Below are 22,341 nucleotides of genomic sequence, written 5' to 3' on the forward strand. Positions count from 1 at the left end.
GTGTGATTGAAAGGAAATCCATACTTGCCCGTAGGTGGCAATTTGGGTTTTTGTATAGAAATTTTAAAATTTGATTCGTATTCTGGAGCTAGTTGAGAAGAATCTGCTCACCTGCACAGTGCTTGTCACGGAACTGTTTTGGGTATGACCAAAAGCTCAGTGAGAGTCGCTCAGTCGTGTCTGACTTTCTGTGACCCCGTGGACTGTAGCCTGCCAGGCTCCTCTGTCCATGGAATTCTCCAGGCCAGAATACTGGAGTGGGTAGCTGTTCCCTAAGCCTTAAATTAGCCAGAGAATTCTGTAAGAAAAGCATACTTCCAGGAATTTATCTAAGACACACAGACACGAAATAAAAAAAGAGCCACCACTTACTGAGCGCTCACTATGTTTCATGCCCCTTGGTAAGCACTCTGCATAGATTATCTCATCTCATCCACACAACTTAACATATTAAATAGTTCCTGTTGTTATTGCCATTTCATAAACCAGAAAACTAATGTTAGAACTTCTCCAGGGTTAGCATTGCCAGATTTAGCAAATAAAAGTACAAGACAGGGACTTCCCCAATGGTCCAGTGGGTAAAACTCTGAGCTCCCACTGTGAGGGGTACAAGGGTTCATTTCCTGGTCAGGGACCTAAGATACATGCTGTACAGCAAAAAAAGAAAAAAAAGTACAGGATGCCCAGGTGAATTTGAATTTTGGATAAACAATAATAATAGTATAAGTATGTCCCATGTATTCCTTGGGATATACCAATGAATTGTTTTCTTTTAACTGAAATTTAAATTTTAGGCCTCCTGTATTTCCTCTGGCAACTATATCTATGGACAAATGAACACAGCCCATATACTAGCTTAATTCACCTAGCCTCAAAGACCCTGGGTTTAAATGCCGTACTGTAAAAAGTATTTTCATGTCATTCTAATGGTAAAAAATTGGAGCTTCCCTGTAGCTCAGTTGGTAAAGAATCTGCCTGCAATGCACGAGACTTGGGTTTGATTCCTGGGTTGGGAAGATCCCCTGGAGAAGGAAATGGCAAACCACTGCAGTATTCTTGCGTGGAGAATCCCACTGACAAAGGAGCCTGCCGTGGGCTACAGTCCATGGGCTCACAAGAGTCGGACATGACTTAATGACAAAACCACCACCAGTTGAAGTTAATGAAAACTTCAACTTCTGGAATGGTATGGTTGCACGTTAATTTGATGGGACAGGATGAACCCATCTGAAGTAAAAGCTAGAAACAGATCTGCTCCAGACCCATCAGAAGGACAAATATTTAAATACCATCAAGAGTTGGGGTGGAGCACTGGCAGGTCTCCTGCAATGACTGTACCCTGGGACACTGATCTCAAACTTTTTATACATAAATCATCTGGAGATCTAGGTAAAATGCATATTTTAATTACTAAGATGGTCTGGCGTGGGGCCTGTTGAATAACAAAAAAAATGCATAACCTACACGTTGAGTATTACGGTTTATTCAGTGGACAAAACCAAGGATTTAAGCCTGGAATGCAGTCTCTCAGATAGCTCTGAGGGACTGCTCTGAAGAGGTAAGGGAGGAGCCAGGATAGATAAGAATTTCTGCAACAAAGGTCGGACAGTGGGAACTTAAAAGAAAATCAGATATTGCAAGGAAAGGAATTTAGTGCTTTTCTATGCACAGGAAGAGGCAAGAGTCTGGGCTTATTGAGATCATTCCTCCAATATACAGCCTGGCCAAAACCAGAGCCAGAATCCTATTCCTTCCCACAGGGGGAGTGCACAGTTTGGGGGTGGCGAGGTGGCTGGGGGCTGCGGCAGGCCTCACAGCAATGTGAGGGCTTGAGGACTGCAATACCCTTGGCTCACCGCTCTGTGGCTGGATTCAGCATTTCTAGAAAGCTCCCCGCCCGCCTCCCCATGTGCCTTGCTGGTGTGCTCTACTTTTCCACTCTCGTCACCAGCTCCTAATATTTTAACCCAAGCTTCTGCCCAGCCTTGACATTTTTAACCCATCATAACTGGGACCGCACGTCTTTTATTATGTTTAAGACATCTGTCCTTAATAAGCCCATGTATACAAGAGCAAAGGACCCGCAGCCCGCAGGATTGACCCCGCCCAGCTCACCAGCAGGGGCGGGGCCGCGGCGCGCCCGCAGCGGGCGGTGACGTCAGCGCGGGGGCCGCGGCCCGCTGGTCACGTGGCGCTCGCGGGCGCGCGCTCCGGCCGAGGCTGCGGGGCGGGCACGGGTTGAGCCCGTGGTGGGGGCGGCGGGGAGGGAAGCCCCTGTGTGCCCGGGGCTACGTTTCCTGCCAGGCGGCTCCGCCCGCTGCGGCGGCGAATGCGGCTCGGAGCCGGGCCGCGGCGGGAGGGAGGATGTCCCAGCCCGAGTCCCGAGAGGCCGGGGTGCTGCGCTTACGGCGTCGGGGTGAGTAGCGGCTGCCCGGCGGCGTGTGAGCCCGCGCGGCCTCCGTCCGTCTCCTCAGCGCCTCAGGCGAGCGGCCGCGGCCCCGGCTGCCCCGAGGGGGCGAGCGCCGGCGGCTTCCTCCGCCTCAGCCGCCGCCTGCCTCCGCGGGGTCTGGGGCCGCAGACCCGGCGTGCAGCCGGGGTGGCCTGAGGAGACTCCGGGCCCTGTGGGGGCGGCGGGCGGCGCGAGGAGCCACCCCCGGCCCAGCCGGCGCGCCTGGGAAAACGCGGTGCCCCAGAAACGACTGCGGGGAATTGCAAACGTCTAGACACCGGAGCGCCTCGAGCAGTGCACCCCTGGGACCTAGCCCTCGGTTTCCACAGTATTCGGGCAGTGTGCAGCCGTTCCTTGAAAGATTTTTGAAGAAAAACACAGTTTTGCTTTCTTCATGGTTGGGTTGTGCCACTCAGGCTTTGACCGGGTCCTCGCAGGGCATTCGGTGGGTGAGCATCTGAAGTTTGCCTTTTCCCTTTTTTTGAAGTGCACTTGTTGAAGAAATTGGGTTCTTTGCACAGTTGCCCAGGCTGTTAACATACGTGTGTTTTAAATACAGAAATATCGAGCCCCCACCCTCCTCCATTTCGGGTTGATTTCACCTTTTAAGGAATTTGAATACGCTCGTGATGGAAGAGCTTCGTGTATTTTTCTCATCGAAGATATTTCGTCCTGCGTGCCTTTTTACTCTGTGTTAGGAATGGAATCGGTTGGTTGGTTTTCCAAATTTAAGATGAAATTATAACTTTGAAATGCTTCTCACGCTGCCGTGCACCAATAAAATACCAATAAAATATTGTGGTGGTAGCTTCGTCCCCCGAAATAACAAGCCAGACCTCCCCCCCTCCCCCCGCCCCTTTAACTCCTTTCAGTTCTTTGCTGTTACCTAGATAAATACCATATGTTAAGTTCTACTCTGCCTTGAGAAAAAATCGAAACCAGAAAACCTCTCTACCCTCAGTATATATCAGCTGAGGTTTTCAAGTTAAACGTCATGAAATAGTCCACGCTTTTCCTGCCTTCTCTGGACAGTTCCTGTGCTGTTACTTTGCAAATTGAATTCTATCTTCACTTTTCTTTTTTAGTCTTTTGTTATTGTGGTAAAGTACACATAACTTGAAGTTCATTGTTCTAACCGTTTTTAAAGTATACAACTCGGGTACTAAGTACATTCACAATATTGTGTCACCATAACCACTATTTCCAAAAGTTTTTTAAACACAAAGGCCAGTAACTCCCCTCTTCCCCTCCCCGCAGTCCCTTCTGTCTCTGAATTTATTTGTTCTAGATGCCTCACAAAATTGAAATCATACAATATTTGCCCTGTTCAGCTTATTTCACGTGAATTTTCAAGGTTCATCCGCGCTGTAATGTATCTCAGACTTCGTTCCTTTGTATGGCTGGATGCATACCTACATACGTCAGAGCGGTTATATAACCATTTGTTTATCCACTGATGGACACTAGGTTTACTGCCATTTTTTGCCCAAGGTGAATAACGCTGCTGTGAACATGTGTTTACATGTGTCTGTATGAGTCTCCGTTTTTGATTCTTTGGGATATACATACCTTGGCGTGGAATTGCTAGGTCATATGGTAAATCTGTGTGTGTTTTGACTTGTTTTTGTTTTATTTTTAAAGAACCCTTCCCCTCCATTTTAAAAGTCTTACTGAATTTGTTACAGTATTGTTCTCTGTTTTGGGTTTTTGGCCATGAGGCATGTGGAACCTTAGTTCCCGACCAGGGATTGAACCCGCACACCCTGCGTTTGGAAGTGCTCCTCACTGTCACTAAGACTTAACTGAGTGTTGTTTTTATTCCTCCTTTCTCCCTCAGGGTCCCATATGTGGTCAAGCTGACAAGTGCGGGCAGTTCTGCCTCTGATTCTCCTTGCCACTCACTTTCACAGCTCCATTGCAAACCATGAATGCCTCTTTTTTTTTCCTAACTGGCTCCCTGGTTCTTGATTTTATTTCCCTCTGTCTCAAATCATTTTATACATTGTTCCTAGGACTTTCTTCCTAAGGTGCATTTGCTTAAAAACCCTAGTTAGCTTCCTTTTGCTTGTAGAATGAGTTAATTCTCACCCTCAGGGTCATAGCCCCAGCCTGTCCTCATAGAATTAATCAATTCCACTAACCTTAACCAGATGTGTGTATTCCTTGTAACCAACCATCCTACTTACTATTCTGTTTGAAAAACGGAAAACAAACACATGTTGCAGTTTCTTTAGACTTCAGTTTTCTGCTTGAGATATTTTAGCTTTTGGGCCATTGAAATCTTAATCTTTAAAGTCAAACTTAAATCTTAAGTTCTATAAGGCATTTCCTGTAAGTTTTTTTTTTTTTTAATATACAAATTTAATTTGTCCTTTGTACTTGTTTCTTTATACTGTGGTTTATATCTGTGTTGTAGCATTTTTTGGAGTTTGCTTTAGGAAATACCTAGTTTTTCACCCGATTTATTATTTCTTTAGGATTTTTATTCTTAGAGAAAGTGGGATTATTGGCCAAAGGATATAAAGGTTTTTAAGGGCTTTCCTGGTGGCTCAGACGGTGAAAATTCTGCCTGCAGTGTAGGAGACCGAAAGTTGGATCTCTGGGTGGGAAAAATCTGGAGAAGATGGAATGGCAACACACTCCAGTATTCTTGCCTGGAGAATTACATGGATAGAGGAAGCTGGCGGGCCCATGGGGTCACAAAGAATCGGGCACCACTAAGCAACTAACACTTTAACTTTTCAAGAGCTGGAGAATAGTATCTTATTTTTATTTGCCTGTCTGTAATTATTACGGAGAAGGCACTGGCACCCCACTCTAGCACTCTTGCCTGGAAAATCCCATGAACAGAGGAGCCTGGTGGGCTGCAGTCCATGGGGTTGCTAGGAGTTGGACACGACTGAGCGACTTCACTTTCACTTTTCACTTTCATGCACTGGAGAAGGAAATGGCAACCCACTCCAGTGTTCTTGCCTGGAGAATCCCAGGGACGGGGGAGCCTGGTGGGCTGCCGTCTATGGGGTTGCACAGAGTCGGACGCGACTTAGCAGCAGCAGCAGTAATTATTAAGACTGAAGACTTTTTCATATGTGTTTCCCTGTTCATCCAAGTTGTTTCATTTATCAGTATAGCTGACCCTTGAACAGTGCAGATGTGAACTGCATGCACAGGTCCGTTAATTTGCAGATTTTTTTCAACAGTAAATACTGCAGTACAGCAAAAGCTGCAACTGGTTGGACCCTGCAGTACAGAGGTGCTGAAGATACGGAGGGCCTACCATATAGGTGGGTTTTCCAATGGCCTGGAAGGCTGGCATGTCTACCTGCCTTGTTGTTCAAGGGTTCGAAAAATGTTACATGTCGAGTCCCAGCCCCAGTGTTACAGAACAGAGTTTCTCAAACTTGGCACTGTTGACATTTTGAGCCAGATAATTCTTCATTGTTGGGGGCTGTTCTGTGCATTGTAGGGGATTTAGCAGCATCCCTGGCCTCTCCCTACCAGGTGTTAGCAGGATCCCTGGTCATGGCAACCAAAAACATTTCCAGACATCACCAAAAGACTCCGGTGGTGCTGAGTTTCCCCAGACATTGCCAAATATCTCGGACTCTGGCTGAGACCCACTGGAGTGTAGAGAGTGGACTTGGAGCCAGGAGCCCAACTTCAGTGGGGCAGTTCACCCTTCTGATACTCTGTGTCTGTACATAGCTTGCAACAGGCATTTCCATGTGGACATTCTGTGTTCTCCAGGCTAGTTTGTAAAGTTGATCTCCGATGAATCTTGTGTTAAATAATGAAGAGGAAGCAGAAGTGAGGAGAAAACAGTTAATATATACAATTACACAACCCGTAAGGACAGACTACTAGAATCTGTGTCCTGCGATTCCATGGACAAGAATTAGTTGAGGACTTAATCACGTAAGCACATTATAACCCCTGGAAACCAACCTACATACAGAGTCAAAGGAGCATTTGGTTGTTGGGTAAGATATATATGTATATATGTCAATACACACTTACGTATATATGTATAAAGACATATAAAAGTTTTACCTTGCAAAATTTCAGACATTAAGAAAAGTGATTGTACGTAAGTTATTAATGATTAGTTTTTAATGTTATCTTCGTCGTTGTAGACTCATGGATAGTTATCTTTACTTTGGGTTATAATGCAGTACCACTTTTGTTGCTTAAATTGTTTTAGGTACGGCCTTTGTAAGCTCTTTCATTTCGTTCCATCTCTTCCTTTAACACATCCCCATCATTCTGGGATTTCTTTTTTCCTGGGGTTTTTTGTGTGTCATTTTCTTTATGGCACTACAAGGTACTTCAGGCTCATCTTACATATTTCCTTTCCCAGTTCAAGAGTCAGTCATTTCTTCAAGGAGCCTTGGTTCTTTTTATTGGAGAATTCTGTTAGAAACCAAGAATTGGGCACTAGGTATGCTTGTTGTCACGGGAGTGTTATTCTTCTAGACCTTCTCAGCTGATAAGCAAGAAAATGTATGCGTACATATATGGACTGTTCATAGGGTTCTCAAGGCAAGAATACTGAAGTGGTTTGCCATTCCCTTCTCCAGTGGGCCACATTTTGTCAGAACTCTCCACCATGACCCGTCCATCTTGGGTGGCCCTACACGGCATGGCTCACGGTTTCATTGAGTTAGACAAGGCTGTGGTCAGTGTGATCAGATTGGTTAGTTTTCTGGGACTGTGGTTTTTAGTTTGTCTGCCCTCTGATGGAGAAGGATAAGAGGCTGATGGAAGCTTCCTGTGGGAGAGACTGACTGAGGGGGACTGGGTCTTGTTCTGATGGGTGGGGCCATGCTCAGTAAATCTTTAATCCAATTTTCTGTTGATGGTTGGAGCTGTGTTCCCTCCCTGCTATTTACCTGGGGCCAAACTATGGTGGACTTGTGAAAAAAAGTGAAGTTGCTCAATTGTGTCTGACTCTTTGCAACCCCACAGACTGTAGCCTACCAGGCTCCTCTGTCCATGGGATTTTCCAGGCAAGAATCCTGGAGTGGGTTGCCATTTCCTTCTTCAGGAGACCTTCCCGACCCAGGGATTGAACCCAGGTCTCCCACATTGTAGGCAGATGCTTTACTGTCTGAGCTACCAGGGAACATGAGTTTGGGTAAACTCTGGGAGTTGGTGATGGACAGGGAGGCCTGGTGGGCTGCGATTCATGGGGTCTCAAAGAGCCGGACACAACTGAGCAACTGAACTGAAACTATGGTGGAGGTAATGAAGATAATGGCGACCTCCTTCAAAAGATCCCATACATGCACTGCTGCACTCACTGCCCCCAACCCTGCAGCAGGCCACTACCGACCCACGCCTCCACTGGAGGCTCCTGGACACTCATGGACAAGTCTGGGTCAGTCTCTTGTGGGGTCACTGCTCCTTTCTCCTGGGTCCTGGTGCACAAGGTTCGTGGGGTTAATGGCGACGTCCTTCAAGAGGGCTTATGCCATACCCAAGTCCATCCTAAAGGAAATCAGTCCGGAATATTCATTGGAAGGACTGATGTTGAAGCTGAAACTAAAACTTTGGCCACCTGATGCAAAGAACTGACTCATTTGAAAAGACCCTGATGCTGGGAAAGATTGAAAGCAGGAGGAGAAGGGGATGACAGAGGATGAGATGGTTGGATGGCTTCACTGACTCAATGGACATGAGTTTGCGTAAACTGTGGGAGTTTGTGATGGACAGGGAGGCCTGGCGTGCTGCGGTCTATGGGGTCGCAAAGAGTTGGACACGACTGAACGACAGACCTAAACATATGGGCATATATGTGTAACAGTCTATCTAAAGCTAATATATGTTAAGCTAAAGACGTGTACATACTGGTATCTTGAACTCTAATCCATTTGGATGCTATAACTGTTCCTCTAAGCACTTCTTTTGCTGTATCCCACAAATTTTGATAAGTTGTATTTTCATTTTAATTAAGTGCAAAATATGTTTAAAATTTCTCTTGAGACTATAATTTCCAGATATCTGGGGGTGTGGGGGAGGGGATTTTTGCCTTTCTGTTTCTGATTTCTAGTTTAATTCCACTTCATCCAAGGATATACTTTGTATGATTTCTATTCTTTTAAATCAGTTCAAGTGTGTTTTATGGCCCAGAATATGATCTACATTGGTGAATTGTGGGCTGGAAAAGACTGTGTATTCAGCTGTTGTCTATTAATGTCAATTAGATCAAGTTGATTTATAGTGCTGCTCAGGGCATCTGTTTCCTCACTGATTTTTCTGTCTACTCGATCTGTTGTTAATGCCAGTGTTGTTGAAGTCTTTAACTTTTTTCCTCAGGTTTTGCTTCAAGTGTTTTGATTCCTTGTTAGATATACACAGGTTCAAGATTGTTATGTCTTCCTGGAGAATTGACCTCTTTATTATCATATAATGACCCCCTTAATCCCTAATTATCCAATGAAATCTGCTCTGTCTGAAGTTAATGTGGTTACTTTAGCTTTCTTTTGGTTACTGTTAGCATGGCTTTCCATCCTTTACTTTTTGTTGTTCTTGTTAGTTACTAAGTCCTGACTTTTTGTGGCCCCGTGGACTGCAGCGCGCCAGGCTTTCCTATCTCCTGGAGCTTGCTCAAACTCATGTCCATCGAGTCAGTGATGCCATCCAACCATCTCATCCTTTGTTGCCCCCTTCTCCTGCCCTCAATCTTTCCCAGCATCAGGGTCTTTTCCAGTGAGTCGGCTCTTCACATCAGGTGGCCAAAATATTGGAGCTTCAGCTTCAGCAACAGTTGTTTCAATGAATATTCAGGGTTGATTTCCTTTAGGATTGACTGGTTTGATCTCCTGTCCACAGTCTTCTCCAACACCACAGTTCTAAAGCATCAGTTCTTCGTCTCTCAGCCTCTTTATGGTCCAACTCACATCCATACACGATTACTGGAAAAACCATATTTGGGGACAATTATTCTGCCTACCATTATTCTGAAAGAGATGGGAATACCAGACCACCTGATCTGCCTTTTGAGAAATTTGTATGCAGGTCAGGAAGCAACAGTTAGAACTGGACATGGAACAACAGACTGGTTCCAAATAGGAAAAGGAGTTCGTCAAGGCTGTATATTGTCACCCTGCTTATTTAACTTATATGCAGAGTACATCATGAGAAACGCTGGACTGGAAGAAACACAAGCTGGAATCAAGATTGCCGGGAGAAATATCAATAACCTCAGATATGCAGATGACACCACCCTTATGGCAGAAAGTGAAGAGGAACTCAAAAGCCTCTTGATGAAAGTGGAGAGTGAAAAGTTGGCTTAAAGCTCAACATTCAGAAAATGAAGATCATGGCATTTGGTCCCATCACTTCATGGGAAATAGATGGGGAAACAGTGGAAACAGTATCAGACTTTATTTTTCTGGGCTCCAAAATCACTGCAGATGGTGACTGCAGCCATGAAATTAAAAGACGCTTACTCCTTGGAAGGAAAGTTATGACCAACCTAGATAGCATATTCAAAAGCAGAGACATTACTTTGCCAACAAAGGTTCATCTAGTCAAGGCTATGGTTTTTCCTGTGGTCACGTATGGATGTGAGAGTTGGACTGAAGAAGGCTGAGCGCCAAAGAATTGATGCTTTTGAACTGTGGTGTTGGAGAAGACTCTTGAGAGTCCCTTGGACTGCAAGGAGATCCAACCAGTCCATTCTGAAGGAGATCAGCCCTGGGATTTCTTTGGAAGGAATGATGCTAAAGCTGAAACTCCAGTACTTTGGCCACCTCATGTGAAGGGTTGACTCATTGGAAAAGACTCTGATGCTGGGAGGGATTGGGGGCAGGAGGAGAAGGGGACGACAGAGGAGAAGATGGCTGGGTGGCATCACTGACTCGATGGATGTGAGTCTGAGTGAACTCTGGGAGTTGGTGATGGACAGGGAGGCCTGGCGTGCTGTAATTCATGGGGTCGAAAAGAGCCGGACACGACTGAGTGACTGATCTGATCTGATCTGATTCTGCCTACCACATAGCATATCATTATAGTTCTTAAAAAATTTTTTTTGGTGATTTCCCTAGAGATTACAATATACATTTTAAACTAATCCCTGAATCTGCCTTAAAGTAACGTAATTCTGGTGTCTCAGTGGTGAAGAATCTTCCTGCCAACACAGGAAGGTTTTGATTCCTGGGTTGAGAAGATCCCCTGGAGGAGGAAATGGCAACATGCTCCAGTGTTCGTGCCTGGAAAATCCAATGGACAGAGGAGCCTGGTGGACTACACTCCACGGGATCATAAAAGAGTCAGACACGAGTTAGCAACTAAACAACAATGATAATATTGCTTGGTGTGTGTATAGGTTTCTCCCACCCACCCCGTGACCTTGTTGTCACTCACTTACCAGAGTGCTGTGATCACCCAGTTGCTATGTGGTGGTTTAGTCGTTAAGTCGTGTCCGACTGTTTTTGCAACCCCCATGGACTGTAGCCCACCATGCTCCTCTGTCCTTGGGATTTCCCAGGCAAGAATATTGGAGTGGGTTGCCATTTCCTCCTCCAGGGGATCTTCCTGACCCAGGAATTGAACCCGTGTCTCCTGCATTGCAGGCAGACTCTTTACTGCTGAGCCAGTGGGAATGCCCTTGTTCTGTTATTTTGTTCTGCTCTTGTTCTGGTTGTCTTTTAGGTCAGATAAGGATAAGAAAAGTAAAGGATTTTATTTTCAGTGTATTTATCCCTTCTCTGATGTTCTTATTTTCTTTATGTAGATCCAGGTTTCTGACGTGTATCATTTTTTTTCTGCTTGAAGGTTTTTTTTTCCATTTTTTTTGCAGGACAGGGCTGCTTGTGATGAGTTTGTCAGTTTGTTTTTTTTTTTTTTAATGAAAAAGCCTTTATTTCTCCTTCATTTTGAATAATAATATCAATGAATATAGAATTCTGAGGTGGTAATGGGGTTTCATACTTTAAATATTTTACTCTGCTCTTGCTTGCATGATGAGAAGTCCACTGTAATTCTCTTTTCTCTGTAGATAAAATGTTCTTCCCTCCCTGTAGTTTCTTTCAAGATTTTGTATTTGTCTTTTGATTGTCTGAATGTGATATACCTAAGTGAGGTGTTTTTTTTTTTTAGGGTACTTAATGTGTTTGGTTGTACTCTCAGCTTCCTAGGGTCTGTTGTTAATTTTGGAAAGTTCTTGGCCATTATTATTTCAAATATTTTTTCTGCTTCCTTTTTTCCTTCTGATATTCCAGTAACGTGTATGTGTTATACTTTGAAATTGCCCCACAGTTTTTGGATATTCTGTTTATTTCATTCTTTTTTTCTCTTTGCGTTTAAGTTTGCAGAGTGTCTGTTGACCTGTATTCCAGCTCACTGCTTCTTTCTCTGGCTATGTGGAGTCTCTGAAGCACCCACGGAAGGCGTTCCTCATAGCTTTGGCAGTGCTGTTGGTTTTTAGCATGTCCTTTTGATTCTTTCTTACTGTTCCCATCATCCTCCTGTTCTTGCATGTTGTCTTTTTCCATTAGAGCCCTTAACATGTTAATGACAGATATTTTAAATTCCTTGTTTGCCAGTCCCCAAATCTGTCATCTAATTCTGGTTCTAATGATTGCTTTGTCTTGGTGACTATTTTCTCTTTTATTGAGCTTTGCATTTTGTTGTTGTTGTTGAAAGGCTATTATCTCGTGTCAGGTAATAGGAACTAACAGAGGTTGGCAGTGTGTAATGTCTGCAGTAGTCTCAGGTTCCAGAGGCTTTGGATGCTTCTAGTGCCCTGTTGGGGTAAGTACTGTTCCCCAGAGAGAGTCCCCAGCTCTGAGTGCCGAGTCACTTTAATCATGTCCTACTTTTGCAACGCCATGGACTGTATCCCACTAGGCTCCTCTGTCTGTTGGATTCTCCAGGCAAGAATACTGGAGTGGGTTGCCTTGCCCCCCTCCAGGGGATCTGCCTGACCCAGGGACCAAACCCGTGTCTCTTACGTCTACCTGCATTGGCAGAGTGCCGCCTGGGAAACCTGCATCAGTTGTAACACACCGGTATTCTATTTGGAGCCCTGCTGGTGGTATGCTGAAGTGTGAGGAAGGGTAAGAATTCTGTAATCTTCCAGTTAAATCTCAGCCTGTGTCTGTGACCTTCACAAGTGTTCTCCATTGCTGTAGCTTTATTCCTCCCTGCAACCCACTCCCTTTCCTAGCTGCGGTTTCCAGTCTGTTTTATAGAAGCCTTCACCTTTGTTGATTACTTTTTCCCGTGGTGGCTCAGATGCTTAAGAATCTGCCTGCAATGCAGGAGACCTAGGATTGATCCCTAGGTCAGGAAGATCCCCTTTTAAAGGGAATGCAGTCCACTCTGGTGTTCTGGCCTGGAGAATCCCATGGACAAAGGAGCCTGGTGGGCTACAGTCCATGGGGTCACAAAGAATTGGACAGGACTGAATAGAAGGGAGAGATAAAGCCTTCCTCAGCAATCAATGCAAAGAAATAGAGGAAAACAACAGAATGGGAAAGACTAGAGATCTCTTCAAGAAAATTAGAGATATCAAGGGAACGTTTCATGCAAAGATGGGCTCAATAAAGGACAGAAATGGTATGGACCTAACAGAAGCAGAAGATATTAAGAAGAGGTGGCAAGAATACACAGAAGAATGGTACAAAAAGATCTTTACCACCCAGATAATCACGATGGTGTGATCACTCACCTAGAGCCAGACATCCTGAAATGTTAAGTCAAGTGAGCCTTAGAAAACATCACTACGAACAAAGCTAGTGGAGGTGATGGAATTCCAGTTAAGCTATTTCAAATGCTGAAAGATGATGCTGTGAAATTGCTGCACTCAATATGCCAGCAAATTTGGAAAACTCAGCAGTGGCCACAGGACTGGAAAAGGGCAGTTTTCATTCCAATCCCAAAGAAAGGCAATGCCAAAGAATGCTCAAACTACCACACAATTGCACTCATCTCACACGCTAGTAAAGTAATGCTCAAAATTCTCCAAGCCAGGCTTCAGCAATACATGAACAGTGAACTTCCAGATGTTCAAGCTGGTTTTAGAAAAGGCAGAGGAACCAGAGATCAAATTGCCAACATCCGCTGGATCATGGAAAAAGCAAGAGAGTTCCAGAAAAACATCTATTTCTGCTTTATTGACTATGCCTAAGCCTTTGACTGTGTGGATCACAATAAACTGTGGAAAATTCAAGAGATGGGAATACCAGACCACCTGACCTGCCTCTTGAGAAACCTATATGCAGGTCAGGAAGCAACAGTTAGAACTGGACATGGAACAACAGACTGGTTCCAAATAGGAAAAGGAGTACGTCAAGGCTGTATATTGTCACCCTGCTTATTTAACTTCTATGCAGAGTACATCATGAGAAACGCTGGGCTGGAAGAAGCACAAGCTGGAATCAAGATTGCTGGGAGAAATATCAATAACCTCAGATATGCAGATGACACCACCCTTATGGCAGAAAGTGAAGAGGAACTAAAGAGCCTCTTGATGAAAGTGAAAGAGGAGAGTGAAAAAGTTGGCTTAAAGCTCAACATTCAGAAAACGAAGATCATGGCATCTGGTCCCATCACTTCGTGGGAAATAGATGGGGAAACAGTGGAAACAGTGTCAGACTTTATTTTTCTGGGCTCCAAAATCACTGCAGATGGTGATTGCAGCCATGAAATTAAAAGACACTTACTCCTTGGGAGGAAGTTACGACCAACCTAGAGAGCATACAGAGATATTACTTTGCAAAACAAAGGTCCATCTAGTCAAAGCTGTGGTTTTTCCAGTAGCCATGTATGGATGTGAGAGTTGGACTGTGAAGAAAGCTGAGCACCGAAGAATTGATGCTTTTGAACTGTGGTGTTGGAGAAGACTCTTGAGAGTCCCTTGGACTGCAAGGAGATCCAGCCAGTCCATCCTAAAGGAGACCAGTCCTGGGTTTTCATTGGAAGGACTGATGCTGAGGCTGAAACTCCAATACTTTGGCCACCTCATGCGAAGAGTTGATTCATTGGAAAAGACTCTGACGCTGGGAGGGATTGGGGGCAGGAGGAGAAGGGGACGACAGAGGATGAGATGGCTGGATGGCATCACTGACTCAATGGACGTGAGTCTGAGTGAACTCCGGGAGTTGGTGATGGACAGGGAGGCCTGGAGTGCTGCGATTCATGGGGTTGCAGAGTAGGACACAACTGAGCAACTGAACTGAATGACTAACGCTTTTCCCCCTCAGGTTTGACTGGAGGGCTAGGAGGGGCTGGAGGAATGTCTTTCTTAATCTAGAGAAAGCTCTGGTGTCTTTTCCCCCTGGAGGATATGCCTGTGTTAGGAAGAAGACTCTCTGAAGTGATTATTCTTCTCCTCCCCTGCCTTAGTCACGTGGGGATCAGTCTGGGGTCTGCACACACACTGTGGTGGGATCCCTAGGGGTAAAGCCCTCAGAGGTGTGGCCCCTCCCTGCTCCAGACTGATTCTCCTAGTCTCTCCCTTTCAGGCCAGTTTATGGTGCAGCTTCTGCTCCAGGTAAGCAGATCTCAGCTGTGTGTCTCCAGGTTTTCAGCGGTAGTTTGTCCTGTAACCTTTGTTCTCTGATGGGTTCAAAAGTCATTGATGTTTGGTTTATTTTTGTACAGATAGAAGAGGTGGCTTCTAAGCCCTTTTCATATAGGAGCTGAAAGCATGCTTTTTAACTTAGATTTTATGACTTGTTACCATCTTGAGTGAACCAGATGCATAGGTTCAGGACTGCAGTGTTGTACCTGAGAGTTGCTTATGTTGGCTGCATTCGATTCTTCATAGTTTCCTGCTAATTAACAGTTATTTCAAGCTACATTGCCTTTGAGCTTTTGATTTCCTCGGAAAAGCTTATCACTTTGAATTTTTTTTTTTTTTTTTTTTTTTGCTAGTCGGAAAAATATCTTGCAGCTGTTAAGAAGAACTTCTTAAATAATTTTATTTAGTTGTTTGCTGTGCTGGGTCTTCACTGCTTTTGCTCTGGCTTTCTCTAGTAGTGGTGAGTAGGGGCTACTCTTGGTTGCGGTGCTCCATCTTCTCAGTGCAAGAGACTTGTTTGATCCTTGGGCTGGGAAGATCCCCTGGAGAAGGGAGTGGCCACCCACTCCAGTATTCTTGCCTGGAGAATCCCATGGACAGAGGAGCCTGACGGGCTACAGTCCACGGGATCACAAGAGTTGGACACGACTTAAGAGGCTAAACCACTACCACCACCTGGGAAGCCCCCTGAAGCAAATCCTGAGGTAAAAGTTCAGATCCACATAGTGAGTAATCCGGGACACACCAGCGGGGGAATGAGGAAGTGAGGGTAGGAGAGCCAGACAGTAAGGGGCATGTTTTCCAGCCAGTTGCCGCTGTGGGCAGTGAGAGCCTAGTCATGCTGGGAACCGGGGCCAGTGGAGAATGCGGGTAGCAGTTTCTCTGGCTGTGAGGGGGCTGGCTGCTTCTAGCAGCCCACTGTGAGGGCCGCCGCTTGGGAGGGCCCATTTCCCCAGAGTGTGGGCCTGCCCCGCAAGTGGGCAGGTGGACTGCAGAGGCTGGAGATGCGGTGCTGGCGCTTGGCTGTCAGCCCTGCGCAGGATGGTGAGGCTCCAGAGGATGTGCAGGTGACTCTGTCTGCTGTATGATTTCCTGCGGCCTGAGTCAACAGGAGCAGCTAGGAGTGAAACTGGCTGTTTGCCAAGTAGATTTGTTTGCTTTTTAAGCCTCCTGAGGTGGTAGAATGCATTCAGAAATGAGTGTCTGAAAAAAACCCAATATTCCGTCACAGTATGGTTTTCTCATGTCTCTTTTTAGCAGTGCCTAGCCTGTTCCCTTTCAAATACAAAAGGCGACAGTTTAGAACATAACCCTGGCCTTGTGCTTCTGGTAATGGCAGTCTGGGTAGCTTCACTCAAGATAGTTGATGCTCCTGAAAAGCCTGAGAATTTAAAAATAGTAAAGAATTACTGGGTTCCAATTTTAGGAGATGATAGAAATCCAGAGAGGTGAACGAACATCTTGTTTGGGAGGAGAGTTACTGATACCTTGACTCTTGTGGGAAATGTAAATTTATGTTAAAAAAAGAAAATCACTGGATGACTTCTATTTTTTTTTTTTTTAAGGAATGGCAAATTGAGATTCACTGTTTCTTATTTACCAGATGGTTACAAAGTAATGAAGGACATAAGGTCACTGGGATTCAAATCTAGTTTCTCCCCTTACTAGCTGTGTATCCTTAAAGCAAGTTACTTAATTTCTCTAAAAGGAAGAGGGGGAAAGATAAGACTCATTGTTCTCTTCCTGTCTGTCTTACACCCTGGAATATTTTCTGTTCTGTTTTTTGTTCGTCTTTGCACACTTGACTAATGTACATAAACCGCTCTGTCAGCGCTGTACACCACTAGAGACTCGACACGCTTGCAGAGTAAAACCGTCGGTAGCCATGGTTTAGGGATTGGCAGCTGCACTTGCGTCTTTGGGCCCTGGGGCACAGCGGCTGCAGAGGTTGTGCTGACCATGGATGGATGTGTGCTTGTAGGTATTCTGTGTGTTTGGGTATCTCAGAACACTTATTTCTGACAACTATTTTTTTTCTTATTCATTCATTTCATCTTTATCTGATATACTTTTGACTTAATCTTCCTTCTTATGGGCAGAAAGGGAACAAGCAGTAATAGTTTTTGTGGTTTTGGGGGTTGTGTTTATGCACTGTTCATTTGATGCATCCCCATGAGAAGTTGCAGTCTGGGGCGTACCCTGCATGGTCTTGTGGTTAGGACTTGGTGCTTTCACTGTCATGGCCTGGGTTCAGGCTCTGGTCTGGGAAGTGATCCCACAAGCCATTTCATGCAGCCAAAAAAAAAAAAATGTTGCAATCTGGAGGCTGGTCAGCACCTTTTGGAGTTTTAAATTTGAATTGCTTTAGCTGGGGGACGTGCCCTGACACGTAGAACCACGCTTATTTTCTCTCTTTCCTCTTCATAATCTGCTTGGCTTCTGACTACATTTGAGTTTAAATCCCTGTGTTGACAAGATATGGGCTGTTTCTGCTGGGACTGAAGAAAAGATCAAATGTCAGCTGCAGTCAGGGCATTTCTTGAGGATGCCTGGCAATCTTGATCAGATCCATGGGGTCAGAAATGAGGTAAAGTATGACCGTTGTAATAAAGAAGCTTTAGTATGTATACTAGAATACAGAGTTAGAAAGACCTTGAGAGTAATGATTCCATTAAGTAAATGTTGGTTGTGCAGGCCCTTTTGAGCCTGTGGTCACTTTCTTCTTCCTGTCTACCGTAGGTCTTACCTAGGGAGAGCTGCTCCTTACTGGAGCATTTGATGGGAGAGAGTATTAAAGAACAATAGTTAGCCTTGTTAGCTTCTATCAGCCCTTATTCACTGACAAAGCAGGTGTCCTAAACTTGGTAAGTTTAAGTAATTTGTCATATTTTCTATCCTTTTGGTTTTCTTTAGTGTTTAAATTTGCTTTTGTCTCCATCCAATCAACATTACCATGTGGTTTTCCTCTGCATTTGAGATATCATATGTAGACACTTACGTGTGTTTATGCTCCTTGATTTTCTTATAGAGAGGACATTCATAAATATCAAAAGATCAAAGGATTATTCCCAGAGAGCTTGTGATGTCTGGAATTTGCTCTGAACCTTTCCTAGTTCAATAATTGTAATTATGAAATACATTTCTTTCTAGCCTTCAGAGTAGATAAGGAATGGGAAAGAATAGTGTGTATTTTTGTGTTGTCATCACTTGGTAATTTTACAGGGTATGTAGGAAAGGCACTGTTATAAATCAGTACTGACTCTAGCTGAGGCAAAATATGACTCTCTTTCATGGAAAAAGCGACAAAATGTTTACTGTTTGACCCTTTGGAATATATACTGATGAGAAAACAGCTGGAAACTACTGAAAGGTAAATACTTAACATTTAGAGATGAATATGATGATAATTATTTGGTACTGAAGGAAAGTGAGGGCTGTCCTGTTTGATTAAATAGAATTGTCTCATTAGTCTTGTAGTAAAAAAAGGTGGCTGTTGAAAGAGGCATGCTAATTTCAGACTAGATAATGATTTAATAGAGAAAACGTAATTTTTCAAATCCTTCTAGAATATTTGTTCAGTGTCCAAATTTTATTGTCAAATTTTTGACAAATTAATGGATTTAAAATATTTTTTCCCTTAAGGATGCTAAAATCTCTTTGCTTCTGAAGTTAAAAGCCCGTATATTTCATGTGAAGCCTTTAAATATTTAATCCTCTCCAAATTGGTTCTTGTTTTTAAATTAGGAAGTTTTTTCCTAAGAAAAATTTTACCTTTATTATTAAAGAAATACATACTCTTTTATATTTCTTTTTAAATGAAGAAAAGTAGAATATTATCCATAGTGCTACTAACTTGAATCTATTACATTTATTTTTCATTAATTACAAATAGCACTATAATGTTTTGTGACTAGGGTAGGAAGATTAAAAATAACTGGTAGAATTTGCAGCAAAACATTGATAGACTTCAGGGTTTTTTAATTTTTAACTTCTTGTTCATCTACATTTTGATGAGAAAGACAACTTTTGGGGAAAACAACTTTGTTTTTCTGAGTTGCTGTCTGGGCCTTTTACATGATAATAACTCCTGGTCAGGATGCTCGCACTTCGCCACTTTGCTTTTCCCAGGGCATCGTTTAAAATAGCCGCTTAGCGTTAAGCCTGCAGAAACTCACGACCACCCCAGTCAGTCAGAGGCGCCTGCTACCCTGCCCTCTTTCCTGCTGATGTCCTCAGACAGAGAAACGCCCTTCCCCTGGGCTGTTGTCCTGTGTCCCTGCCCCACCCCCCGCCCCACTGATTCTGGGATCCATAAGTAATAATATGTCTCATATGTCAACTTAAAAGCACAATGCAAGAGTTGCGAGTTAAGTTTTATCTGGGGCAAAATGAGGACTGCAGCCTGGGAGACAGCACCTCAGACAGCTCTGAGACACTGCGCCAGAGAGGCAGCGGGGAAGGACAGGAGATGTGTGATTTTAGTGATGGGGGCATGCATGCAATCGAGCACATATTTTTCCAGAGGGTTTCTGCTAGTCAGGTGAAGCTTTCTGCTAGTCACGAGACCGTGTCACCATGAGGAATTTGAGTGCTTTTCTAGATATGAGGAGATACAAGGATCTGGCTCATAAAAGCAGCTCCTGAAAATGTCTTAACTATCTGAAGGCCTGTCCTGCTAGTTTTTCCCCTAGCACAGCATGCCTCCTTTCCTACTTTCCACCCTGAGCTCCTTTCAGAGGGTGCTGAAAACCAGCAGCTGCAGCAGCACATGATTTAATCCTTGTCACATGAGATGGCAAGTGCCCAATTGTAGTTGACACCTGAGCCTCCATCCTTTGTGAGGGTATACTGAAAAAGTGCCTTCAGTCACACAACCCGGTGGGTTTCACTTCTCCATAGTGAGAGCCGGGATGCTGAGAGGAGCTCCATGCGGCCTCCACGTGGTTGGCTTGGGCCTCCCCATTCAGCATTCTTAATTCAGTACCCCAGCTCCAGCTTCTCAGCGCATGTTTTGGGCCAAACATAATTGCGGTTTCGGACCATGAATTTTAAATAATTATAACTAGGCTCAAACATGTCTTTATTAATCAAAATATGAACCATCACAATCACATTTTTGCCAACGAGAAGTAGGTTTATTCTTGTAGTGTAAAAATCAATGCTTTGAGATTCAGCAAACCCTTGGAAAGCATTCTCTGCCTCCTGCTGGTTGTGGAAGGGTTTTCCTTGAAAAAAGTTGTCCTGGGGCTTGAGGAAGTTGTAGTCCATTGGTGAGAGATCAGGTGAATATGACAATGAGGCAAAACTTCGTAGCCCAATTTGTTCAAATTTTGAGGCATTGGTTGTGCGACACACAGTCGCGCGTCATCATGGAGAATAATTGGGCCCTTTCTGTTGACCGGTGCCGGCTGCGGGCCTTGCAGCTTTCAGTGCCTCTCATCAATTTGCTGAGCATGCTTCTCAGATGTAATGGTTTCACTGGGATTCAAAAAGCTGTAGTGGACCAGACGGGCAGCAGACCACCAGACAGTGACCATGACCTTTTTTTGGTGCAAGTTTGGCTTTGGGAAGTGCTTTGGAGCTTCTTGATCCAACCACTGAGTTGGTCATTGCCGATTGTCATAGAAGTTCCACTTTTTATCTCATGTCACAATCCATTCGAGAAATGGTTTGTTGTTGTATAGCATAAGAAAAGACGACACTTCAAAATGACAGTTTTTAATTTGCTGTCAGCTCATGTGTATTGATCTTTGTCACCTTTGCTGCTGCTGCTAAGTCGCTTCAGTCGTGTCCGACTCTGTGCAACCCCAGAGACGGCAGCCCACCAGGCTCCCCTGTCCCTGGGATTCTCCAGGCAAGAACACTGGAGTGGGTTGCCATTTCCTTCTCCAATGCATGAAAGCGAAAGTGAAAATGAAATCACTTAGTCGTGTCCGACTCTTAGAGACCTCGTGGACTGCAGCCTACCAGGCTCCTCTGTCCATGGGATCCTCCAGGCAAGAGTACTGGAGTGGGGTGCCAAATGACTGTAGAATGGTCAACATTGAATTCTTTGGCAGCTTCTCGTGTAGTTTTAAGAGGGTCAGCTTTGATGATCCTCAGTTGGTCGCTGTCAACTTCAGATGGCCGGCCACCGTGCTCCTCACCTTCCAGGCTCTCGTCTCCTTTGCAAAACTGCTTGAACCACCACCACTGCACTGTACGTTCATTAGCAGTTCCTGGGCCAAATGCATTGTTGATGTTGCATGTTCTCTCGGCTGCTTTACAACCCATTTTGAATTCAAGTTAGAAAATCACTTGAATTTGTTTTTTGTCTAACATCATTTTCCTACTCTAAAATAAATATATAAAATAAACAGCAAGTAATGTCATTAGCAAAAAAACAAAGCGATAATAACATAACCATATTTATTTAAGGCTGTATTCCAATATCAAGCAGCAGAGTTCAGCAGTGCAAAATCACAAGTACTTTTGCACCAACCTATTATTTTCTGATTTTTTTTTTTAGCATAATAGCAAAACTTAAAGTATCAATCCCTAGCACCTTGAGTGGTGTCTGGCATATAAAACTCTTACATGATTCCAGTGTTAGCCTTTTCTCTAGAATTATTTAATGATTTTCAGAAGAAAAATGTTAGATTGTTCAGTACATTTAATAGGCTATGACTGGAAAATTAGTGGAATGATTTTAGTATCATCTTAAATTGTGCCATTTGTGACAACAGGGATGGATCTAGAAGGTATTATATTTCACTGTTAGTGAAATAAGTCACTCATATGGATCTAAGAAAGAAAACAATGATAGCAAAAGAGAAAAGACTCCTGGATACAGAACACAAGCTGGTAATTGCCAGAGGGGAGGAGGGTGGGGGTGCATGGAACAGATAAGGAGATTAAGAGGTATAAACTTCCAGTTATGCACAGCAGAAGAAATATTAGTCAGTGATGACGTAATAACTTTGTGGTGACAGATGATCACTGAACTTAGCGTGGTGATCACTTTGTAAGGTATAAAAATACCCCGGTTACAGTTCAGTAAAAAAATAAAATGGTGACAACATCTAATGAGACTGTCTATGTAAACTGTTTAGCTCTGCTTACGTTATTACACTCTTCTCATTGCGCACAACCTAAACAATGTCCTCTAACTTCTTTTGGAACATGAATACACCTTAACTGTTCACCACAGATGCTGTGCTAACCATAATGAGTTTGAAAAGGTGGAAATGCTTGTGTCTTCAGGGGGTTGCTTATACTGTAGGCAAATTGTTCACTGGGGTATCTCCAGTTTGTGTGTCTGGAAAGGATTCTTCTCTGATTCACTGTACCTCTCCAGAATCTGAGCGTTAGCCTCTCATTTTCC

At 44.0% G+C, this 22,341-nt stretch overlaps 1 protein-coding gene across 6 annotated transcripts in view; it reads left to right on the top strand.

Moving 5' to 3' along the window:
* The first annotated feature begins 2,216 nt into the window (after positions 1–2,216).
* GALNT11 (polypeptide N-acetylgalactosaminyltransferase 11) overlaps positions 2,217–22,341 on the top strand; it is a 52,682-nt gene continuing 32,557 nt past the window's right edge. For 2 of the 6 annotated variants that reach the window (XM_070368954.1, XM_070368955.1), the window contains exon 1: positions 2,455–2,894. The gene's annotated coding sequence lies outside the window, so the exon portion shown is untranslated. Of the gene's footprint in view, positions 2,417–2,454; positions 2,899–22,341 lie in introns of those variants that run through there. The other 4 variants (XM_070368957.1, XM_070368953.1, XM_070368952.1 and 1 more) reach the window with 4 other exon arrangements.

The sequence above is a fragment of the Bos mutus genome, chromosome 4, assembly GCF_027580195.1.
Source record: "Bos mutus isolate GX-2022 chromosome 4, NWIPB_WYAK_1.1, whole genome shotgun sequence".
Lineage (NCBI taxonomy): Eukaryota > Metazoa > Chordata > Mammalia > Artiodactyla > Bovidae > Bos > Bos mutus.